Source organism: Dasypus novemcinctus, chromosome 19 (assembly GCF_030445035.2).
Source record: "Dasypus novemcinctus isolate mDasNov1 chromosome 19, mDasNov1.1.hap2, whole genome shotgun sequence".
In the NCBI taxonomy this organism is placed as follows: Eukaryota; Metazoa; Chordata; class Mammalia; order Cingulata; family Dasypodidae; genus Dasypus; species Dasypus novemcinctus.
Genome location: NC_080691.1, coordinates 60,581,290 through 60,593,600, shown reverse-complemented (window position 1 = coordinate 60,593,600; position 12,311 = coordinate 60,581,290). Strand labels below are relative to the sequence as shown.

The window sequence follows — 12,311 nt, the reverse complement described above, 5'->3', positions numbered from 1 at the left end:
ATAGTATCTCCATAGTAGATTAATAAAGTCTACTTTAGTCTGTTATTCATTCCACAATCTTGAGGTCTTTGGGCTGATTTTGCCCACTCAGATTCTAATTCAGAGGGAGCTTAGATCCCATGGGGCAGATGGATGGAATGTTCCTGCCTGCTGTTGCAGACAGTCTCTGTTCCTTGGAATAGACATTGTCCATCATCACCTCCTCTTTAGCTGTCCTGGTTGAGTCCAATGAACCAGAGAGTAAGTGCTATAACTCCACTGTAATTCAGGGCTCAACCATCACACAAATGGACAAAGATTTAAGTCTCTGGGACGTGCCACCAAGTATAGTTATATATAGTTATATATATATAACCTTTATAGTTATTCCTACTAATGATATATTTTTCTATTCTTACATCCAATACATTCTCCCCAGCTTTATTTTTTTTTTCTTTCAACCTGTAGAACACCCTTTAGTATTTCCTGAGGCCCAGGTTTCTTGTTGACAAACTCTTATTTTCTGTTTATCTGTGAATATTTTAAGCTCTCCTTTTTTAAATGCAAGCTTTGTTGGATACAGAATTCCTGGTGTGTTGTTTGTTTTTTCTTTCCTTTAGCAACTAAACTATGTCATACTACTTCCTTCTTTCTTCGGGATTTCATATGAGAGATCAGCATTTAACCTTATCAAACTTCCATTGTTTGTGATGGATTTCTTTTCTCTTACTGCTTTCAGTATTTTCTATTTGTCTTGAGTGTTTTACATTTTGATAAGTGTATGTATAAAGTAGGTCTCTTAGGATTTATACTGTTTGGAGTGTGCTGGCACTGCTTGGATATATGCACCATGTCTCTCAAAGGAGTTGGGAAATTTTCACCCTTTATTTCCCCCAACACTCCTTTGCCTCCTTTTCCTTCTTTTCTCCCTCTAGGATGATACAATACAAAATAAATACATACATATATATATATGTATAATATATATGTATTTATGTTTAATGTTGTCATTAAATTCCATGAGCCCATGATGAATTTTTACATTTTAGTTATCAGTTCTACTATCTGTATGAATTCAGATATAATTTCTTCAACATCACTAATTCTTTCCTTAGCATTTTCAACTCTTCTGTTTTGTTCTTCTAGCAAATTTTGGTTTCTTCCATTGTGCCATTCATCATCATCAGATCTGTTATGTTTTTATGTACATTTACAATTTTTTTCTGTATATTCTATCAGTGAATTCTTAATATCCTTACTTCTTCCTTCACTTCATTAAGTTGGTTCATGATATTTCTTTGGACACCCTTGATTAATTGTTCCATATTCCGTGTGTCCTCCTTTTTTGGAGTGTTCATTAGACTGGACTACATCTTCCTGTTACTTAGTATGGCTTGTAAATTTTTGCTGGTATCTAGGCATCTGCTACTTTAATGATTTTTTTCAGGTGATTATCTTGTCATTCTACTCTAGAGTTTATATTGTTTTGTTTTGTGTTATGGTTCCTCTTGATACTTGGTTACATTTAGTTTGTATCTATGTACTTACCCTTTTTCCATGAAAAACAATATTAAGAACATAGAAAAGAAAAGATTGAAGAAGAGAAAAAGAATAATAGTAATAATAAAAAAGATAGAAAAGGAACCATAAAAGAAAAAGGAAAAAAATAAGTCATAAGAGGGAAAATCTTAAAAAATACAAAGTAATACAAATAAAAATGTGGAATAAAAGAAAATGAAACAAGAAAGAATAGAATAAGAATGGAAAGATGAAAAGAAAATTTTAAAAATGAAGACCAAAAAAGAAAAGGTGGAATATAAGAAAAGCAAAGGAAGAGGGATAAGTGAAAGAAAACAAAGGAATAAAGAAATTAAGGAGAAAAAATAAGGAAAAGAAAAAAAATGAAAAAACAAAACACAAAAAATAAACCAAGAAACACAGGCTTCCCTTTTAAGCCTCTTGGAACAATCTCAGGCTGCCAATATTCACCAATAAATCACCTTGCAGCCTGCTAAGCTAGTAAGGTACCTAGTGTTAGAGAATAATAGAAAGAATAAAAAATTTTAAAAATAATAAAAAAACATAAAATAACAGATGAAAAACTTCAAATAAGTCCTTAGTCTCTCAAGTCCTCGTCACAAGGTATCAGTTGGGTGCCTGACAATGGGCTGAGCCACTCTCTGTATTCCTTCTCTGAGGTGATACCAAGAATTGAACAGGGCTAACCTCTGAAGGAAAACATGGAGCAACACAGAACACACTTGCAAAATATTGAAAGGTGATTTTGCATAAGTTTGTTTTTGTTAGTTCATGGTACTTAAGGAAATATATCTCAGACCACTCGTGAGATACTAGCTTAAAGAATAGGCAGCTCAGGTTTTAAATCCCAGTATTAATCCATTAAAATATAAAATGTACATTATAAAACAAAAGATTACAGGAAAAACAAAGAAACCAGAAATGATGACCTATCAAAAGGAACAAATTAAAAATTTATAAATCACTAATGAAGAGGGTAGATTTAGGACATATTGGGAAAAGAGTATAAGGAAATTTATCCTCACTATACTGAAAATCAGTGAAAACATGTAAAAAAACAACAACAAAAGATATCAAGGAAATATTGAACAAAAATCTCTATAAAGAAATAAATTCTTTAAAAAAAGGAATCCAACAGAAAAATGAAATGAAGATCACAAATGAAACCTAACATTACCTAAAGAGTTTCAACAATAGATTCGAGCTGACAGAAAAAGATTATATTAACTCAAAGACATGACCACTCGCATGATTCAGGCTGAGGGGGCATTAACAGATAAGGGTTTGTAATAGGAAACAGAACCTTAAAAATGATCGTGCATATCAATATATGTATTTTGGGAGTCCCAGAAGGAGAGAAAAGGAATAAATGGGCAAAAGGGATATTCAAAGAAATGACAGACAACTTCACAATTTAATGAAACCAAAGAATATACTTGTTTCACCATCCGCTGGAATCCTCTCTGCAGCTGCTAAATCAGTAGCAGTAGGGAGGATCCGGGGGTAAAAAGAGAACAGCACCCAGTGAGGTGTCCTATGCTAGAGCCGGTGCATCACTCCACCAGCCCCAAGCATGGGCCACAGTGGCCAGCAGCCAGAGCGCCTGGCCCTGCATGCCCCGGAGGGCCCCCGTCAGCACCACAATCATGAAAGGGCTGCTGCACTATGGCTTCCACCCGCTGTACCTCTGCATTTGGAGTCCCGTGGGCGGCGACTTCCCTCTTCAGCCTGAGCTCCAGCCATTGCCACCACCCCCTCAACAAGAATCTGGCCAAGATACTCCGGCTGGCTGCAGAGGAGGATGGACTCGGGAGGAAGAACAGGCTGCATGTCTGAGGTGTAGCTCCATAAACTGGATTAACTGTACTGTCTGATTCACGGCCAGCCTGACGTTGATTCTGTTGGCTTCAATGGCAAACCACAATTGTACTACATTTTGAAAATCCCACAAATCCCAAACAGTGTCCAAAAAAACCACACAGCCTTGGTCATCCATACTCTGTGTTGCTGGTTAGCATGGACTCAGGAGTCAGCATTCCAGCAGTGTACTCCAAGGATAGCTAAAAAAGAGATACAGGGACCAGTCTTGGGGGAGGAACATTCCTAGGCCTTAGATGCTTGCTGCCTGGTTGTGAGGACTTTAAAGAAGTGCTGGAAATGGCAGCTAAAGGTGATGGCACCAATGTGGATAAGCCAGTGAAGGATGTTTATGGAAGAGACAGTGAACGATTTGGTCTTAAAGGATTTGCTGTAGCATTAAGCTCTGGCAACTTGAGGAATAAAGGAAAGCAAGAATCCATCAGCAAGAAAGAACTCACCCAAGCCACTTTGGTTACCATCACCAACAACATTGGCTCCATTGTTTGGATATGTGCATTCGATGAGAATACTGATAGAACTGAGTTTGTTGGGAATTTTCTCAGAATCAATATGGCCTCTATGAAGCTGCTAGCATATGTCCAAAGGACAGCTAAAAGTTTTGTTCTTGGAACATGAGGGTTATTTTGGAGTTGTTGGGGAACTGCTGGATCTTTTCAAAATGACTGATGAGTAGTAGTAGAAACAGCTTCTTGTGAGAAGAACTAGGACCTGCTGCTGCAGAATGTGAAAGCCAATGTGGGAATGGAAGCTAAGTCATTATGGCAATTGAGCGTGCTGGATTTGTAAATAATTTAAAATTCTACTAGGTGATCTTTTACTCTTGAGTTTCATGCTTATGACACAAAATGGGAACACAAGGGTTTTTCTCTATACCCTATTTTATAAAGCAAAAAAGATTTGTGCAGCATGACTAAAATTACCAATTTTAGGTATTAACTTTGAAATGTTGCCTAAGTTAAAGAAGGACCTAAAATGTAAATCTTTTTTTCTTTTACTGATCAGTGTGGTAATTTTAACTTCATTTAGTAATTACTCTTGGAAATTTTATCTTTCCTTATATTTTTCATGATGTTTCATGGTTTCCTGTTGGTTTCAAATGAAACTACAAATCTGGCATGTTTTACTGTGAACATGTTTTGTTTGTTTAATTTTTTAGGTCTTGTTTTTCTGTTTGAATGTCTTATAAAAGAGAAAGCCCTTCTTCCATTTTTGTTCTTGGATGATTATTCCCACCACCAATGCTAACCTTTCTTTAATGTAATTGTTCATATTAATCAATGTGCTGACCATATCACCTTAGGCATGAGTTCTAAACCTCTCAGAAGTGTCCACAAGGAGAAGACTCTGAATGTGTAATGAATTTAATGAGTCTGGCAAATGTGAAAATCATACGCAATTTTGTCTTATCATTATTAATATACAGTGTTCTGTTGGATTTATTTTGTGTTAGTTTATGTTGAATTGAAATGTTTTATGATGAAATGGCCTCATCTATTCACAGTATATGAAAGGCAACCAATCCTTGTGCAGGAGGTTTTTAATATATGGTAGAAATCTTTCAGTAGATAAACTTTCACATTGAAAGATTTGGTGGAAATCATGAATTGAGGTGTGGTATGGTAATAATTTTTATTTTGTACACATATGTACCTTGGAGCTTTGTAACAAGGTATCTTATAAATAACAATGTTAAGGTTTATTCATTGTTAATATTTTAAACTGAAATTGTATTTCAATCTCAGTTTCTAAAATAAAACAATGTTCAATTAAAAAAAAAGAATGTATTCTTTCAAGATGACTGAAAAACTCCAATCAGGATTTTAAAAAAGGAACCATATCCAGATATACAGTAGTCAAATTTTCAAATGCAAGGGACAGTGGACAATTCTGGAAGCTACAGGAGAAAACAAAGTTGTATGTATAAAGGAGAACCAATAAAATCAAGTGCCAATATCTCACTTGAATAAAAGTGGAGACAAGAAGATAAAGGAACAGAATATTTAAATTGATTAAAGAAAATTATTATGAAACAATTTTATATCTTGTGTGTCTGGCTTTCATTAATGAGGGAGAGATTAAGGTATTTTCATATCAACAAAAGGTGAAGGAGATTTTCTTCCACAGACCTACACTACAAACATTGCTAAGGGAAGTCCTCATAGAGAAAGGAATGGACACTAAAGTGTATACTGAGGTCACATAAAGAAATAAGGACCTCTGGTACAGGTACCTATATAGTTATTTAATAATACCAGTATTATTGCATTACATATATTGTCATTTTTTTTTACTTCATAAATTTTAAAAATGCAAATGCATAAGATTAATGATATACCTTTGGTTTTTGACATATGATATATAAATTATGATTTATAGGAAATATAACAAAAAGGTATGAAACAGAGAGCTATATCAACAGTGTTTTGGTACGCAAATGAAATTAAGATGGTGTCAAATCAAACATTGTTACAGGTTGATGACGCAAAATTCAAGTATCAAGGTATCCACAAAGTAAATACCTGAAAAATGCCTACAGAAGGAAATGAGAACACACTCACAATGTTTCAATAGAGAAAAAATCATGTAAACATGAACATAGGCATTATGGAAAGCTTGATGAACAAAAGGGTATAAGATTTATGGAGACCCAATATCAAAAGGGAAGAGGGAAGTCATGCATGTCAGTAGTTATTTTAAATGTAAATGGGTTAAACTATCCAATCAAAGGTATAGTTTGACAGAATACATAAAAATTATGATCAAATATATGATCTTTTCAAGAGGCACACCATAATTATAAAGACATAAATAGTTTGATAGTGAATATATGGTAAAAATAGACCAAGAAAATAGTAAATTAAAAAGAGCTTGAGTAGCTGTTATAATACCAGGTTAAAAAATATTCTTCAGCTAAAAATTCTCAAAGAGGGACAAAAAAGTTCACTATATCCTGATAAAGCCTAGTTAAATCCGAAGATAATTAATAGATTATAAATACATATATACTAATGGCATAGTCCCAAAATTCATGAAGCAAATATTGACAGATTTGATGGGAAAAAAAACCAGTTCTATTTTAATAGTAGACTTCATTATAGCACCTGAAATAAGAGATAGAGAACATCTGAAGAGAGAATCTATCTATCTATCTATCTATCTATCTATCTATCTATCTATCTATCTATCTATCTATCTATGGATCACTGCATCCAATAGTAACAGAAGACATATTTCTCTAGTGCACAGGGATTATTCTCTATGGTAGACCATATGTTAAGTAACAATGCGGATTCAATAAATTTAAAAATATTGAGAGCATACAAAATAACTTCTTGGAGGTACTGTGAGAAGATGACATCAGATTAGGAAAGTAATGCTCGCATTTCTCACAAAAAACAATGGAGATAGAGACAAAAGGACCTGCTTTGGGGACCAGCAGGTGAGGTCAGTGCTTCACATCTTCCAGGACAGTGAGTGGCAGAGAGACACAGAAGCCAAAACAACAAACTGTGAGTTACTAAATCTCCCAGTTCTCTGGAAGTGTTCCCCTTCCCCACCCCCAAGATATTCGGCAGGGGTAAAACTCTTGGCTCATTTCAGCTCACTGAAAAGGGAGATGATGTCTTCCTCCCTGTCAGCAAGAGAAGGGGAATTGGGGGCTTTTCTTCAGGGAATTTGGCCAGGGGAACCCAATTTGATTCTTGGCTCTGGTCACATTAAAACAAAGAAAAACTGAGAAAGACATCTCCTTGGTAAGGTGTGCCAAAGAGCACCATCTGGCCAGTCTGGAAATTACATGAACGGAGACTGCTTTTAGCATTCTCTTCACCCCACCTCTGTGGGATTGTCTGTGCCCCATTATGGAGACCCTGGCATGACTTTTATAACTTAAGCTTGGCAATTTAAAAAACTTAGGATAAGTTGAATCAAATATAATATCAAAGAAGAGCTGTGAAAAAATATTAACAATATACAAGAGACTGAAATTGGCAGAGTAAATGCATGAACATATCAGATGCCTAGACATCAGCAAAAATTACAAGCCATACTAAGAATCAGGAAGAGATGTCCCAGCCAAAGGAATAAACCAAATATTCTGATAAGATTCAGGATTTAAGACAATTAATCAATGATAATCACAAAACTCTACTAAATCAATTTAAAGAATTGAAAGAAAATATGACTAAGTTAAAGGATATTAAGAAGAACCTGGGTGAGGATAATGAACAATTTGAAAGTCTACAAATAAAAGTAACTAAACTTATGAGAAAAAAAGGCATGATGGATGAGATTAAAAATATATTGGAGAAACATTATAGCAGACTTGAATTGCTTGAAGACAGAATTAGTGATTTCAAAGATACAATAACTGAACTGGAAAAAAAAAACAAGAGAATGGAAAACATGGAACAAGGTCACGGGGAAATGCACACAATACAAAACACAAAAACTTACACATTATCAGTGTCCAAGAAGGAGAAGAAAATGGAAAAGGAGCAAAAGAATATCTTTTTTTTTTTTTAAGATTTATTTATTTATTTATTTCTCTCCCCTTCTTACACCCCCCCCCCCCGCCCTGCCCCGGTTGTCTGTTCTCTGTGTCTATTTGCTGCATCTTCTTTGTCCGCTTCTGTTGTCAGTGGCATGGGAATCTGTGTTTCTTTTTGTTGGGTCATCTAGTTGTGTCAGTTCTCCGTGTATGTGGCACCATTCCTGGGCAGGCTGCACTTTCTTTCGTACTGGGCGACTCTCCTTATGGGGCGCACTCCTTGCATGTGGGGCTCCCCTATGCAAGGGACACCCCTGTGTGGCACAGCACTACTTGCACGCATCAGCACTGCACATGGGCCAGCTCCACATGGGTCAAGGATGCCCGGGGTTTGAACCGCAGACCTCCCATGTGGTAGGTAGACGCCCTAAGCACTGGACCAATTCCGCCGCCCACAGAGAGAATATCTGAGGAAATAATGACCAAAAACTTCTTTAACCTTTCTTAACCTTATAAAAGACATAAATATCAACATCAAAGGACAATGCACCCAAAACAGAATAAACATGAGTATACCTACCCTGAGACACCTACTATTTAGAATGACAACTATCAGAGATAAAGAAATTTTGAAAGCAGGAAGAGAAAAGCAAAGCTTCACACACAAGGGAAACAATGTAAGATTAATTGCCAACATCCTATCGGAAACCACTGATGATAGAATAAAGTGGTATGATATATTTAAGGTACAAAGAAAACTGCCAGCCAAGAATTCTATATGCAACAAAGCTGTCCTTCAAAAATGAAGGAGACTTCAATGTTTTCACAGACAAACAAAAACAGATAGAATATGATATCAAAAGACCAGAATTAAAAGAGATATTAAAGGGAGTGCTGCAGCCAGAAAAGGAAAAATAAGGGTGAGAGGCTTAAATAAGACTGTAGGAATAAAGATTATTAGAAAGGGTAAAAAAGGTAAACTACTGTACAATATCTCAAAGAAAGTCCAAGGTCAGAATGGATGAAATAAGTAATGACTTTAGTTATAAATTTGAATGTTAGTGGCTTGATCTCTCCAATCAAAAGACATAAATTGATAGGATGGATAAAGAAATATGAGTCCTATCTATGTCATCTACAAGAGACTCATATCAGATTTAAGGACACAAAATGGTTAAAAAGAAAAGTTTGGAAAAAGGTATTCCACACAAACAATAACCAAAAATGACCTGGAGTAGTGATTCTAGTAACAGACAAAATAGATTTTAAATGCAAAACTCTTATAAGGGATGAAGAAGGGCATTATAAATTCATAAAAGGTACAAATCTAAGAAGAAATAACTATTATAAATATTTATGCACCTCAGTGCCCCAAGATACATGAGGCACACAAAGGTAAAGTTGAAGGAAGAAATAAATGTCTCTAAAACAACAGTGGGAAAATTCAAAATAACACTCTCAGTAATGGGTAGAGTAACTTTACAAATGTGCAAATAGCTTTGACCATGGTGATGGTGTCAAGAGAGGGCTGAGTCAGAGTGCTTCTTCATAGGAAAGAGGAAAACAACAAACATGAAACACCAAAGCACCCCCAGCAGCTCTTGACACAGATCCAGACACTGGTTGAATACTTTCCATAACTTATACTATTTAATCCTCACAATGATCCTATGAGATTTGCCTTCATAGGATTATTTTGAGGAGCCACCTGAGACTCAGAGAGGTGAAATTACGTTCCCCAGACACATTGTTAGTTTGTGAAAGAGTAAGGGCTGTGGAGAGGTCAGGTGTTCATCATGTGAAGGTCAGTTCCAGGACTTTTGGGTGGTTGCCAACTCTCTGTAGCTGTAAAGGAAGTTGGTGGTGAAAGAGAAATCCCTACCATGGAAGGAAGGCACCACTAACCACCACCTCCAGCCTGCCTGCTTTGACTTTTCCACCATGCCAGCCTAGGCTGCAACTAATGCTAACTCATATTCACACTAAGATTAGGACAAAGGAGGGTCATGTGATTCGTTTGCCATCTGACACAAGATTGAAAATTAAAGAATGATAACACCCATGGCTGAAAGGATAACACACTTGTCTGACAGCACCACCATAGACTGCTGGTGACAACTTGACTGAAACAGTTCCCTCACTCTAAATTATTACAATTTTATGTATGCACACCCTTCAACCAAGCAAACCCATTTCTGGGGTCCTATATTGAGTGTAAGAGACTTACAATATTAAAAGACACACATATTTTCCTCTTCAGCACTTTTGAAATGACAACAGAAAGGAATCAAATTGAGTTCCATCAGTAGTGAGAGGCTGAGTCTCTTTGATAACAGGCCTCCCTTCAGGTATATTGCACAGCCCAGTCACATGACCATGAAGCATCACAGTGAAGTGGTCCTAAGCATGCCAGGTTACAGAGACAGGGTATAGTATTATCCACTCACCTTATTTTGTTAAATACAGTCCTGTGAAATGTGATGATTAGTAATATTGGGAAAGGTTTGGAAAATGAATCAAGCACAGGATACATGAGATGAGGTGATTAAAACAATGAAAACAGTAGCAAAATACAAAGACACTCATGTTCAGGAAAAACACTATAAAAATCTCTTTTCTGATATTTCTTTAATTACAGGAAAAGTGAATTTGTATCTGGTCAAGGCAGGGGCTGGGCTATGGGAAAGGGGGAATAATGTCAGCACAGATATCTTTGGGAGTGGGACCATGGACCAATAATTGGGAAAGCCCCGGTAGGCGGCCTGGGGAGTCTCGGGATTACTACTTGGCTGTCTTTGGTCTCTGTGTGTAGAGACCACTCTCCACATACTCTCACTTCAAGGCTGCATTGACCCTTGTTGGTAGTGTGGTGCACCTACTCTTTGCTCACAGAGGTGGTATAGATGCCTGTTACTCCGTTCCTCACCAAGTTGCTTAGTGGAGCTCTGCAAAGACAGTGACCAGCAGCCAAGCCACGAGATATCAGGAGGCTACCTGGCCATTGCCACAGAGGGGACCACAACACATGATGTTCTGCTATATAGATTAGAAATTGAACCCAGTCTGCACAAACTTTTAGCTCATGATGAAAGGAGATGACAGTTGTGTATGAATATCTAAGCAGATAATCACCACTCCAACACTTTGTTTCCCGCCCTGGTAGCAATAGCTTGGATGTGAAAAATATAAGCCCACCACCTTCCATCTCCCCCAACATCTGCTCCTGCCCAGGGCCTGTCCACATCTCATGTCTTCCCCTCCACATACACATGCTGGGAGTGGGAATTGCTATGAGTCTACCCAGAAAGAATCAAAAGTACTCACCTTGTCTTCACTCTCCTACTTTATGTCACCCTGTGTTACCTTTGGGTGTCTCCTGATAAATGGCTGGTCTTATGGGGAAGGGTTTAGCCAGAGCCTTTAGCATTGGAAATGCTCTCATGTTAGGTTTTCCTGAGGCAATGGTTTTGAGAAATAGGCAAGTAAGAAGATATCTTCTTTTCTTGAGGGACTCTGCTCAAGAGAGCTTCTTCCTTAGATTGTAGTTTCCTGGTGACCAGGGTTCAAGTTTCTGTTGGGTTACATCTCTAAGGAAGTGAGGTCATTTCCTGGGATCTTTTTACCTCTACCCCTCATTGGATAAAACCTGACCTAAGTCTCCTCTGGGATTCTGACTCCTCTGGGATTCACCCTCTTCTCACATCTCATTTTTGAACTCTACAGTCACACAACACAGTCATCCCTGTAGTCCCTGATGCATTTGTTAAGTTTTAGTATTGATTAAATAGGGATATTAAGAAAATACATCATTTTATTGGCCTTTTTCTTATATAGCATTTGGTTTCTCACCATTAAGTATGATAATACCTATATCATAGATGCCACTTCCTGTGTTAAGGAAAGTACTATACTATTTCAAGTTTTTTACATGTTTTATTATGAATGGATGTCTCCTATTATTGAATGCCCAATCTTTTTTTCTGATTTGACTGTATATTTTATTTTTTGTAATCTATTAATATGGTTAATTACACTGTTTTTGCTTTACGTATTATGAATCTTCTTTACTACTTTAGGATTAACATATCTATTGATAAATTTACATGTTTTTTTTTTTTCTATCGCAAAATAGCTCTTTCTTTTGGCAATGCAAACTGGATTGGAGTCAGTTTTCTCTGATATGACAATAGCCAGACCAGCTTTAATAAGATTAGTGATTTCAAATGTAACACAGCATTTGTAAACTATCCTGTCTACACTGGAGACACTTGGGAAGACAGAAAGGAAAAAGAAATACATGACCCAGGTAAATCCTGTCAATGTGTTATTTGAATTCCTGATGACTTTTGCTGGCAGAGAGATAATGGAAACTAATGTCCCTTGGAATGTTTTTAATAAGATATATTGGAGATTTCTAGTTCAA

At 36.6% G+C, this 12,311-nt stretch overlaps 1 pseudogene; it reads left to right on the top strand.

Moving 5' to 3' along the window:
* The first annotated feature begins 3,346 nt into the window (after positions 1-3,346).
* Positions 3,347-4,072, top strand: LOC101446183 (pantothenate kinase 1 pseudogene; annotated as a pseudogene).
* The last annotated feature ends 8,239 nt before the right edge of the window (positions 4,073-12,311 follow it).